The sequence below is a fragment of the Malus sylvestris genome, chromosome 3 (genome assembly GCF_916048215.2).
Source record: "Malus sylvestris chromosome 3, drMalSylv7.2, whole genome shotgun sequence".
NCBI lineage: Eukaryota > Viridiplantae > Streptophyta > Magnoliopsida > Rosales > Rosaceae > Malus > Malus sylvestris.
The window spans coordinates 32402882-32416473 of NC_062262.1; the positions used below are offsets into that span (position 1 = coordinate 32402882).

Here is a 13592-nt window from a genome sequence, read left to right on the forward strand (position 1 = left end):
GTATTGTGCATCTTATGTAATTTAACTTTTTTAATTTTCAAGATAAAATGGATCTTATCATACCAACTCTGGGTGATATGAGATACGTATCCTACTTTCGTATTAAGAATACATTTTTGGATTGATTACGCGGTGGCAAAAGGTGTTCTGAAGGAGCAGCTTATCCTCCTGGCAAATAGCATGATGTGGTGGAAATTTTGTCGGCTTCAATTCTTGTGGATATAAAGCACTATCTCGAGCATTGAATATTTAAGTAGCATTTACAGAAGCAACACTTTTTGTGAGTAATTGAATTCTTTTGCCTAATTCTGTGAATGGCATGCACCTTTAGTTGGTGGTTAGATTAACTACAATCACAACTAATTGTAGTTTCATTACACCATGAAAGGTGCTTTGAGAGAGCAGCTGAAAAGTGCCACATGGACATGGATTCTTTGTCAAGCATAGTTGCATCCTGTTCATGAGGTAAACATATTGCTGTTGGTAGTGGATCCAGGTTTGATATCCTGTGGGACACGAGAGAGGTAAATATGATTTTTAACATACTTGTGGCTTTTTTCAGTTGTATGGAGTAGTTTAATCTGCTGCTGGAATTCCGTGCCATTTAATTTAAATATTTTTTTTCGGGGAGGATTGAATCAAGAGGGTGGACTAGATGTTTTCAACTTTCTGCATATGGTGACCACAACAAATGGAGAAGAAGCAACTACGGGAGCACTGGTGGCAGAAGTTGATGATCTTATGGTGGTAGATGAATTAGCATAATCATGCTTGTCGCCAGAAATCTGACTCTAGTTTAGATAGGCCTGTCTTTGAAGATATTATTGAATTTGAGGACAAATCAGAAACTCTTTCTGGAAAATCAAGTTGAGAAAAGGAATCTTTTGTGTGGGGGACAAATACTACAAGAGAAGATGCCACATCATCTTGGGGGAAAACTCCAGCTAGAGAAGCTACCACATCTACTTGGGGGATAGATAAGGCAGCAGAAGATATCCTACTCCTGCATGGGGAACAAATACTGCTAGAGAAGATGTCACATCTGCCTAGGGAAAAACTAGAGTATACCGCTTCTGCGGGTGGGCCGAGAGGGGGGGGAATATGAGGCAAGTGAAAATGACACATCATTGTGGGATAAAACTCCAGCTAAAGAATCTGCTGCATCTACATGGGGGATAGGCAAGGCATCAGAAGATACCACTCTTGCATGGGGGATTAAGACTGCTAGAGAAGATACCATATCTGCCGGGGGGACAAGTAAGGCAAGTGAAATTATACATCATCTTGGGGAAAACTTCAGCTGAAGAAACTACCGGATCCACTTCAGGGATAGATAAGGCAGCAGAAGATAGCACTCATGCACAAGGGACAAGTACTGCCAGAGAAGATGCCAAAAACTAGAGAAAATACCGCTTCTGCCTGAGAACAGATAAGGCAAGTGAAAATGATACACCATCTTGGGGAAAACTCCAGCTAAGAAACCTAACTCTTGTACTTGGGGGATAGATAAGGCAGCAGAAGATACTACTTCTGCATTGGGGACAATTCAGAGAAGATGCCACATATACCGGGGGGAAAACTAGAGAACGTACCACTTCTACTGAGGGATAGATAAGCAAGTGAAAATGATTGGAGTGGTAGAGGGCCAGAATAAGTTGCGCCAATAGACCTCTCACCGACAACAAAAGCCATAGATGAAAGGGACAATGGATGGGGTGCTGTTTCTTCTAGGGAAACAGAAACAGGGAATGACAATGCTTGGTCTAGTGGGCAACAGAAAAAGTCTTCTGAAACTTTCGACCAAGTGTCCTTGGGGTCAGAAAAATCCTCCTAAGACAGAAACTCAACCTGCAAGCTTGCCTGGGTGGATTCACCTAGTGGAGATGGTAATGCTGGTGAAAGACATCACCAATGGGGACAGAACAAGAAAAGTCGTTTGAAGGTTAAAAAAGTTGGGTTTCTAGTCCCGGGGAGTGGAAGAATAAGAACCGTCGTGCTAAACCACCTGGTGTGGCGAATAATAACTCTAGTGTGGTTGGAATCTATACTGCAACAAGACAAAGATTGGATAAGTTCACTAGGGAGGAGCACGATGTTCATTCTAATATTGAAGCTGTTCTATCCGAAGAATAATGCATCAATCTGGGTTAGGTTTCTATTTATATACTTTCTTAACAGTTAGGACTAGACTGATCAAATTATCAAAGTATATGATACTTTTCAATTTTCTATAGGAAGTATGAGTTTTTGACTCTTAGATCTCTTGTCTGAAGTGAGAATCCATTTAAATCCAGGGAATTTCCTGACAAAATTCTTCCTCACGGTCGAAAATACTGCTCCTAACATTTGAAGTATCATAATCACATCTAGTGCAATGGTGTTGTTTCATATTCATCTGTCAAAGCTCTAGTTGAGCCTGAGTCTAAGACCGAAGTCCCTCCCAAAACGTCATCGTATAACATAGTTGGCTTTGCAACTCTTGGGGCTCCAAGTTCAGAGACAAAGTTAGGAGGTTTGGGTTATTTATGAGAGAGGGGTTGGGTTTTGGCACCTCTCTGTGGGCTTCGGTCTCATTTGTGTATCATGGTTGCCTTTGCCCATTCTTTTCAATTTCTACTAGAAAGCTGCTATGCCGTAGGTTGTCCTGATTGTAGTGTGGGTACTTTTTGTTCTGTTTTCTGCGTTGTTAGATGCTGTACTGTCATACTTATCTTGGTTATTGCTGGTTGTGGGCAGCATATTTGTGGACTGCTGGTCCACTATGATTATACATACCATTCATATTAGTTACTATTTGTTTTCTATGGAAGTATGAAGTCTAAAGTCTTATCTTTTTCAGTGTTTTAAAAGACGGCCCTAAGTCGCGCCTAGGCGGTTTTGGAGGTGGGGCGGGAGTGATAACTCCTTTGCCTAGTGGGAGTGGGCCAAAACTCGCCCATGTGTGGTCAAGATGTGCCTAAAGGCAGTTGGCATGTGTTCCCAGATCCATCAGCGACTCGAAAACAAAGTCGAATGGCTCTGTCGTCTGGATAAATTGAAGTCAAAGGCTCTGTCATCTGGGTTTAGGGTTGCAGGGTGTGCAGCGTCTTCACAAGGAAGACGACCATGAAGAAGAAGAGCAATTTTTCTTTTTTTGACATGGCCAAAAATGACGTTTTGGTCAAGTTTTTAATTTTTTTAATGATGGCCGAAAACAAAGTCGTTTTGGCTAAGTCCATTTTTCTTTTATTTTTTAAAACTCACAAGAGTCCCCTGTTTCCCCTATTTTTCTCAATAACTCAAAGCAGTCCCCTATTATTTAAGGTCCTGTAAGGCTTCGCTTCACGCCTAGGGTGGTTATGCATGAAACGCCTCGCCTACACCTCCGCCTTTTAATAAATTGATGTTTTGTTATCCTTTATCTTCATTCAACGTCTCATTTCAAACAATTTGATGAACTTGTCTTCTGTTTTTATAGCTGTCATGTTGGATCTGATACACGAAAAGTTTATCTAATTTCAAAAAAGCATACAGAATCATCATTAATTGCTGGAATGTTAGTATCGTAAATTTGCTGGAATGTAAACTTGACGTAATCTTTTTACCTCGGCCTTTTTCTTGCTTTAACACTTCCTGTTCCTTCTGTGCTTCCTGGTGCCCCCCCCCAAGGTCTTTAGGTGTGGAGCAATTCTATTGAACCGGTGGAACGTCACAGAAGTTTCCAATTCAATTGCTCAAGCATTGAATATGGCCTCCGAAGAAAGAGAGAAGCGACATAAGCATGACTTTTTACACGTGACAACCCACACTGCACAGGAATGGGCCGAAACTTTTGTAAGGTAAGCGTGCTTGAGTATCATGCGTTTAATTCTTGAAGAACAACACTCTCTTTGCTATGTCTGACAAAGGTAAACCAAAATAGTTTAACATGGTTCTTAGTGATTGGCAGTGGCATACATTGAGAGTAGGTCTGACAATTTCTGATACGACCCGATAACCCATCATAACACGACACGAAATTAACAGGTGTTCGGATCAACACGATAACGAATCGGGTAACCCGATAAGCACTCGTTAAGATAACGGGTTGGTTCGGGTATACACATGGGTAACACGATACACGATAAGCAGAATATTAATTTAATAATTTTATAACCCTAAAAAAATACTATAATAATTATATATATTAATTTAACAATTTTATACCCTTAAAAACTATAATAAATAAATATATTAAATTAACTATAATAATTATAACCCCAAAATATTAACCATAATAATTACATATATATATATATATATTAAATTTTATACCTCTAAAAACTATAATAATTATTAATTAATATGCATCCACCGTTCCACCCTTTGAAGAAAAAGGGAGGGAAAAATGAAAATTATAAGAAAAGGAAACAAAAAAGAGAAGGAAAGAGGGGAGTAAAAACTATAATAATTAATAAGGAAAACTAATGAAAATAGTTTCAAATCTTTACATTTTAATAAAAAAACCACCAACTAACTTTATTTTAATAATAAGGACAAAAGACTAAAAAAAAAAAAACATAACAAACCCACTAGGGCTGGGCGTGTTACCCCCCCCCCCCCCCCCCACCCACCCTCCCCAGGCCATTTTTTTCTCCTACTTTTTGTCCCATCATTCAGCTACATTAATAGTTTTTTTTTTTTTTTTTTTTGCATAGAATTAAAAAAAAAAACTTCGAATTGAATTACATTCTCCTGTTTATTTTTGTAGTGTTGTTTTCTAATTGTAGTTATGATGATGGGAAACTTTTCAATGTGCCCAGAACACGGGATGGTACACTCCATACAAGTTGTGAGAATCTTGTGTTAAAAAATTAATAACGTAAAAAATAAAATTTTCCACCACACTTATATAATAACATGTGGTATATCATTTGTGTTACAGGCACAAGGAAAAATTTCTCGAAGATGACACCTAAGCTCAAGAAATTGGATGGAAAGCTACATTTATTATTGTAGGTGTATGAAAAAAGTGAGGAAATTTTAATTTGGTAATTGAAAACAGCTTTTTAAATATAATTACTGAGAATTAAACACTATTTATAAAACTTGACCAATAAGGGTCTAAGTTTCAAACCTTATGAAATTGAATCAAGAATTAAACACTATTTATAAAACTTCACCAATAAGTAGACACTATCAATGATATTAGACCAATAAGTAGACATCATTTATGAAACTAGATCAACAAGTAGACACTATTTATGAAATGAAAACAAGAATTAGGCATAATTTGAACACTGGACTATACACTATTTATGAAACTGGAGTAAGAACTAGACAATATTTATGAATTATGACCAATAAATAGGCACTATTTATGAAAGTGGACCAATAACTAGACACTATTTATGAAACCAGACCAAGAAAGAGACACTATTAATGAAATTGTACCAATTAGTATACATTATTTATGAAACTGGACTCAATAACTAGGCATTATTTATGAAACATGATCAAGAACTAGACATCATTTTATGAAAGTGGACAAAAAACTAGACACTATATATGAAATTGAACCAATAAATAGTATAGTACCGTTCAGTTTCATAAATAGTGCAGTTTCATAAATAGTGTTCAGTTTTATAAACAGTGTTCAGTGTCATAAACAGTGTACATGTACTGTGTGCGCGTCAGGTTTTTTGTTTTTTTTTTTTAAATTGTGTCATTTTCGTTAAAAATTAAGTTTTTTTGTCCTTTTATTAAAATTTAAGGGTTTTTCATTAAAAATTAATTCTTTTTCATTAAATAAAGTTTATAGCATGATTTTTTGTTAAAATAAACTTAATTCAAGCCATTTTCATTAAAGTTTCCTAATTAATATGCATGATGATGCATCCGCCCTTTGAAGAAAAAGGGAGGGAAAAATGAAAATTATAAGAAAAGGAAACAAAAAAAGAGAGGGAAAGATGGGACCTAGTGGTATTTTGCTTGCTATTAGTAGTAGGGTGGGTTTTTCCATTGTGGTTCTCTCATCTCAATTCTCAAGTGTGCACTTGTTAATTGTTATTGATAGGATAAGATCCGACAGCTATGTTCATGACACGTGTACGTCATTTACCTCTCTCTCTCTTTTTTTTTCTTGAGAAATTTTTCATTGTAACGGGAACACAAATTACACCATGTGTTTTAATAGAAGTGGTGAGAAATTTTATTTTTTAAGTTATTAACTTTTTATTACACAAATCCCACTATTTTTATAATGACACGTGATGTAGTATTCCATGTACCGGTCAATTATACATACAAAATAAATAGATTTAAATCAACATAATATATATATATATATATATATGTATATATATATATGTATATACCATTGAACTTGATGGGATATGAATTATACGAAACTAATTTCAACGATCCAACCATCAAACTTGTTTGTATATGCTTCGAGATCGCATCAGCAAAAAATCGCAAAAAACAAATATTCAGATATCAAGTAACCGAACAAAATTTTTTGATGGTTATAAAACGAAATATCACGATTTAACGGTTATTTTAACTTCGATTTTGATTATTTTTTATGCTACACTCCTTAATCCTATATGAATACAATGAATGAATTTGATCTTCAATTTAAAATATTTACAATAGTGGATACCACAAAATCTTATGTTATACTTAATAAAAGTATAAATAAACTCTAAGTGTTAGTGAATATACCGTTTTGATGGGATACGCATCTTACGAAACTAATTTCAACGATCCAACCGTCAAACTTGTTTGTATATGCTTCGAGATCGCATACGCAAAAAATTGCAAAAAACAAACATTCAGAGATCAAGTAACGGAACAAAACCTTTCGACCGTTATAAACGAAAAATCACGATTTAACGGTTATTTTAACTCCAATTTTGATGATTTTTTTACAGCTACACTCATTGACCCTATATGAATACAATGATTGAATTCGATATTCAATTTAAAATATTTACACTAGTGGATACCACAAAATCTTATGTTATACTTAATAAAAGTATGAATAAAATTTTAAGTGTTAGTGAATCCATTGTTTTGATGAGATACGCATTCTACGAAACTAGTTTCAACGATCCAACCGTCAAACATGTTTGTATATACTTCGAGATCGCATACGCCAAAAATTGAAAAAAGCAAACATTCAGAGATCAAGTAATGGGACAAAACTTTTCGACGGTTATAAAATAAAAAATCACGATTTAACGGTTATTTTAACTCCAATTTTGATGATTTTTTTACAGCTACACTCCTTGACCCTATATGAATACAATGAATAAATTCGATCTTCAATTTAAAATATTTACACTAGTGGATACCACAAAATCTTATGTTATACTTCAATGTAGAATGATATTTTTGGAGTGCTAATAACAATTCCCATAATAATTATATATATTAATTTAACAATTTTATACCCCTAAAAAATATAATAATTATATATATATATATATATATTAAATTAAATTTAAAAAATGGATGACCATTGAAAACTTTTGAGAAAGACTTCACAACCTTGAAAACAAAAACTCTTTCATTTTGCATATCCTTGCACATTTAATATTTGTAATAGATTAGTAATGTATGTATTATTTTTTTATTAGGCTCTTATTTTCAAGTGTAGATATAATACTTAAACGACAAATGTGTTTTCATGTTACACAAAAACGACACGAACACGACAGACACGACCCGTTTGCCAGGCCTAATTGAGAGTATCAAAATTTTTTGGGTTTTTATCACAAATAGTTCCTGAAATTGACCTAATCCATCAACATGGTCTCTGAATTTGAAAATCAATAAATGTCGTCCCTGAAAATAAGTAGTACAAATTAATTTCATCATTATGTTTGAATTCTGTTAAAAAAATCTATTAGTGTGCTGACGTGGCACCTTGTGAGCCCCCCACTCCAATATTTTGATGACATGTGGATTAAAATTTAATTTTTAATTTAAATAAAAAGAAGAAAAATAAAAACTCGACTCCATCCTTTCTCACTGGGGCCATCAAGAGTTGCCAGAAAGCTAGAGCACACGAATTTCAATCTCTCCAGCGTCGCAAAGGGATGCTACACAATTCAAGATGGATTTCCTTTTAAGTTGAATACAAGCATGTAAGCAGCAGCCTTGTGGATGAATGAATGAATGAACATAGTTGCCTCTTTCCCTTACTCTTTAATTTCCTGCAATCCCCCTTTCCTCTATGTTAATTTCCTGCAATCACTATAACCCGACTGGATATTACATATTCACTTCATTTATTGAGTAGATTCATGCAATCACCTCAAAAGTCTCATTATGAAGCTGCCTTACGCATCTTGAAGTATTTGAAAGGCACACCAGGGCAAGGCATGATGTTTCCCTCTCAAAATTCATTGAAGTTAAGGGCATATTGTGATTCCGATTGGGCAAGATGTCCTACCACTCGGTGTTCAACTACTGGTTATTGCGTTTTCCTTGGAAATAGCCTTATTTCATGGAAAAGCAAACGACAGAAAACTGTATCCTTATCTTCTACTGAAGCTGAATATAGATCCATGGCAGCGCATGTTGTGAGCTTGCATGGCTCCAAAGCCCTTTTCGAGATCTTCAAATTCAAGACCAAGGGCCGGCTACCTTGTTATGCGACAATCAAGCCGCTCTTCATATTGTGGCAAATCCGGTGTTTCACGAGCAAACAAGGTACATTGAGATTGATTGTCACTTTGTTCGAGATAAAATTATGGAAGGAAAAATTGTGACGGGATTTGTTCCTTCCATATCACAACTTGCTGATTTGTTCACTAAAGCTTGGGAAGGAAAGATTTCATTCTTTGCTAGGCAAGTTGGGAGTTCGCAACATTCACTCACCAACTTGAGGGGGAGTGTTAAGAAAGTCAAGGATCATCATCAAGATACTTGCCAATATTATGAGTCAATCAACGATATCAAGGATTAATATATTGTAATTGATTACATTCCTATCTTGTATTATAAGCTGTCAATTAGTAGCTAGTTGGTAGGAATTGATTGTAAACATATGGCTACATATAGTAGTATTGGACAGAGAATCTTTTTAATGAGAATCGGTGCAATTACCACCTTCCAAAATTCACAGCACCCTGACTTGAAAGAAACCTTGTCAGCACTCCACAATGATCCAACAACAACTACTGTCGTCCTCAGTGGGAGTGACAGAAATGTCTTAGATGATGTAATTCACCCATTTCCAGATCTAAATTCTTTAGTACCCTTACCTTATCCCTTTTCTAATTAGGGTGTTTTTACAGAACTTTGGGGAGCTTGATACGTGGTTGGCAGCTGAAAACAGGATGTTTTTACGCCTTACAAAGGGAGAATCGATGACAACAATGCCTGAACATTTGAATATGGAATGGGTCGGCAGTGTGAAGGTGCATTTGAGTCTTGAATTCAAGTTATATTCCTTTTAGTTGTTTCATCGTTCCTTCATACTTACAATACGGATGTTATTGTTTCAGCAAGTTTTTGTGTATTTCACAGAAAGAATCCCGCGATCACATTTTGAACAAATTGAAACTTCCCTTGTGTGGAATTATAAATATGTAGGTACTAGTTTCTTTTCCGACCATCTAACCAGAAAAACAAGTGAAATTTTTGTTAATCGAATGCCTACTTTTTTCTGTTTCTTTTCCACCTTATCATATTGTAGATGTTGATTTTGGAAGACTTCAAGCCAGAGATATGCTGCAGCATCTCTGGACTGGCCCGATTTCTAATGCCTCCGTTGATGTTGTTGAAGGTAGCCGGTCTGTTGAGGTTCAAGCAGTTGGTCTGACAAAGGTGAATATATGAATTCTTTTTTGCCTGTTGCATATATTTTTCATACAACAGATGATTTGTTTGTTTTTTTTTCGTTTCTGAAAATGATCTGTTTCGGTTCAGGGTGCAGCAATTGACCGTATATTGGGAGAGATAATTCACAGTAAATCCATGACATCCCCCCATTGATTATGTGCTGTGTATTGGACATTTTCTTGGGAAGGTAACTTTCTTGTTCCACACGTCATGAATTTTCTCGTCTCCGAACCCCAATTATTTGAGTCATTTCAAGACTCGAACTGTCGAACCCTCATTTATTTATTTATTTATTTTTTTTGTCGATTTATTATATTTTTCTGGTATGGGACAAAGTGCTTATAGGCTTTAACTTCAAACTTTGAAAAATGGAGAACATTTTATTCAAGCGTTTTTTTCATTTTCACTACAGGATGAAGATGTGTACACCTTTTTCGAGCCAGATCTTCCCTATGAGCATATTGGTCTTACAAGAACCAAGATACATGATGGACTAAAGCCTAACGAGAGAAGATCTTCTTTGAAGGCTCTGGCATTCAAAAGCGGCTCAACATCGTCTCATAGCAAAGCGCAACGGCCTTTACTAAACCCTAAGAAGAAAAATGCAAATCATATCACCACAAATCCACATTCTAGGGATGACTCAACCTGGTTAATCCGCATTGGTCGGCATTGCCTACTTGGTCACATGATAGCCATAGGTGGTCCTGCCTGGTTAATCTACATTGGGGGACACCGCTATTGGATGGATGCCTATGATTCTGCCTGGTTAACCCACATTGGGGAACCATACACATTCTTGAGTGAAGTTCTGTTGAGTGGTCGGGAAACCGTATTATGTTCATATTCCACTGAGTTGGTCTAGAATGAGGAAACATAGAAGTTGCTTAGGTTTATGCTGTTGTTGTAACTCAAAGTTACAATGCTATTGCTTTGAATTTCAGGTAAGGAAATACGACAAACCGTACAAAAGTTAGCTTTATTAAACTTAGCGAAGTGAACAAGGATTTTAATGTTGGTTAACTAAATTAAATGCTAATATTATGCATCTTAGATTCATTGATTCGATTACTTATTGTGATTGTGTAATTGTTGTTAGAAAATATTGTGATATACATGAAAGATGAATGAAAACCCTGGTTGTTGAATGGTTGACATTCATAATACAGAAAGTAGTGATCCATGCTCGTTGGGTTCCATTGAGTGATTATGAAGCTTATTGTTTCTTGCCAATGAATGCCTTGAGAGATTTCTAAGCTCATCAGAATGGGTGACCTACAAATGGCTTGATCCCTGTTTAGGGTATATAGGCAGTCTAACGAAAATGTTGTTGAATCGTTGTTTTGCTTTTGGTCATGTCTCGAAGGCGAGGCAAGATAGATGAACAGGTACATTGTGATGTCACATGTCGATCCTGGACGTAACTCGGAATTGGAGCATGACAGAGCCAAATGCTCCAAAACTCCTATTGCTCAACACCTTCTTTATATAGGCAAAGTGTGATTCAAGTTTAAGCAATGAACAACCCTAATGCACTAATGATCTCAATCTTTTGAATTTTTTTTTTACAGCCCTCTCAACCAAAAGTATATTCTTTAGGTAAATAAAAGGCCTTTAACAAAAGAAGAAATCGGTAGAGAAATTACGTATTATGGATTAATCTAAAGTAAAAGATAGAGAGACATAGAGCAAGATTACAAATAAACACCGTATGTTTAAAAGAATTTTAGGGGCGTGCAGCACCTTGATTAATGAAACTCTATATGCCGCACGTAGCGCGTCAGGATGTAAAAAAATCCTTTCGCATGCGCAAGGCACGTGCATAAAGGCTAGTAATTTATAATATGTGAGGATGATCTTACAACAATGGACACGAACATAGTGTGTTCCGCTAGTTTTCCATGGTGTTTTCTTTTCCATTTGTTCGATTACTCTTCTTATGATTTTGTGATTCCGTTATGAGCTTTTGTTCTCTTTCTCCCTCTCGTCTCTTTCTCTCTTAAATAACGACATTAGAACCAATAGCATCAACTAAACCACGTGTAGGTGCATCCTCACTAGTCCAAACACTTCCTTTGCAACCTCCTCCATTTTATCTACCTGGCAACACATGAAAAGAGGGACACTTGAATGTTTCAAATTAACAGAACGAAAAGTATGTGAAACCAAAACAAAGAAAGAATTGACATGCATATATACGTTCATCGATATGGAAAAAGTTGCCTTGCCAAAACTGGAAGAATTTCACATCAGTTCTTTCTACCTGAAAGAATTTCAAACGCTCAAAATCAGATTTTACATTTTACTATAAAATAAAAACCCAAAAATTATCAAATTATAGAAAACCAAAACGAATTTAAAGAAAATGCGTGGGAGAGAGACTTACCGATTTGTGTACATTCTTAGCATGCAAATGGGTGAGAATTGAAACCTGTAGAGAAAGAGTAGGGAAAGAAGAAGAGATAATATAGAGTGGTAGGTTGCAGTCAGAAAACAAAAAGAATAGAGTTGTACATGGAATTGTGGGAGGTTACAGAGTCTTTGGAATGATCGATTGTATAAAGAGGTTTGTGTGAGGAAGAATTTTGATCAGAAAATGGAGGAATATAAGATAGACGTGGGTGGGTTGGTTTCCGTTGGCAATTATCTCATTTTTCCTGTAATCTTTTAATTTTGAATTGGAACTGATGATGAAAGGCTGTGAGAGTTTAAAAACTGAACGGGAACTGCTATGCAGTTTGAAAATTAAACATGCAAAACGTGATGATTCTTCCTCCCACGTTATTATTTTTTTCTCTTTTTTTTTAATTTTTAATTTTATCTAATAATTTTATTTTTTTCCTTTGATTATCTGATATGTTTTTGTACCAAAATGTCCTTGCAGATTATAACCCTTTTGATATTGTTAGTTGTAACTTTTTTTGTTTGGGGGGCTTTTTAGTCCAAAATTTTTTGGTGAAGCCTTGAGACACTAAACTCTCCTTATGACTTTCTAATATTAAAAGATTAAAAGATATATATGGGATAGGATCAAGGGACAAATATTTTTACAAACATTTTTACACTTCTTTGTAGCCGTTAGATTTTATAATATCCAAGGGTTCTTATTTATTCATTAAGTGACTTGGATCCTTATATGTGGATTTTAACTAATATTAAAAATAAAAAGAAAATTGAAAAAACATAAAATCTAGAAGAAAATTAATATATATATATATATATATATATATAAAGGAAGAAACCCTAATAGTGAAAATAAGAAAGGAGGTCTGAAACCTCTATCTCTGATTCCCAGGTCTGCAACTTCCATTTGGGCAAAACTTGTGATGGATATTCATGCCAATGAAGGAGTCTCAACTTGTTAGGGAGATAATCAATTTCTCCAGATAGGCGCACATTACTATTTACAAAAAGTACTTGAAGATTTTTCATCTTTGAGAAGCTTTTAGCATTTAGACATAGATGATCTGGTTCGGAGCCTCTAGGGATCTGTAACGTGATGCCTTTAATTTTATTTGTTCCCTAGGATTAGAAAATATTAACATTAGCCAATGAAGTTCAAACAAAAAAAAGGAAGCTACTATTAGCACTCTAAAAAAATCATCACGCACTTCCTTCCTAGTGTAAAATATAAGAACATAGGCCTAGTTTTTTTTGTAGCCTTCAGACCTCCTTTCTTATTTTCACGATTAGGGTTTCTTCCTTTTCTTTTTTATATATATATTTTAATTTTCTTCTAGATTCTATGTTTTTTCAATTTTATTTTTTATTTTTAATAT

At 35.2% G+C, this 13592-nt stretch overlaps 1 protein-coding gene and 1 pseudogene across 1 annotated transcript in view; both read left to right on the top strand.

Moving 5' to 3' along the window:
* LOC126616499 (probable LRR receptor-like serine/threonine-protein kinase At1g53420) overlaps positions 1–13592 on the top strand; it is an 87374-nt gene that overhangs the window by 13982 nt on the left and 59800 nt on the right. The window lies entirely within an intron of this gene.
* On the top strand, positions 1707–10801 carry LOC126617181 (alpha,alpha-trehalose-phosphate synthase [UDP-forming] 1-like; annotated as a pseudogene).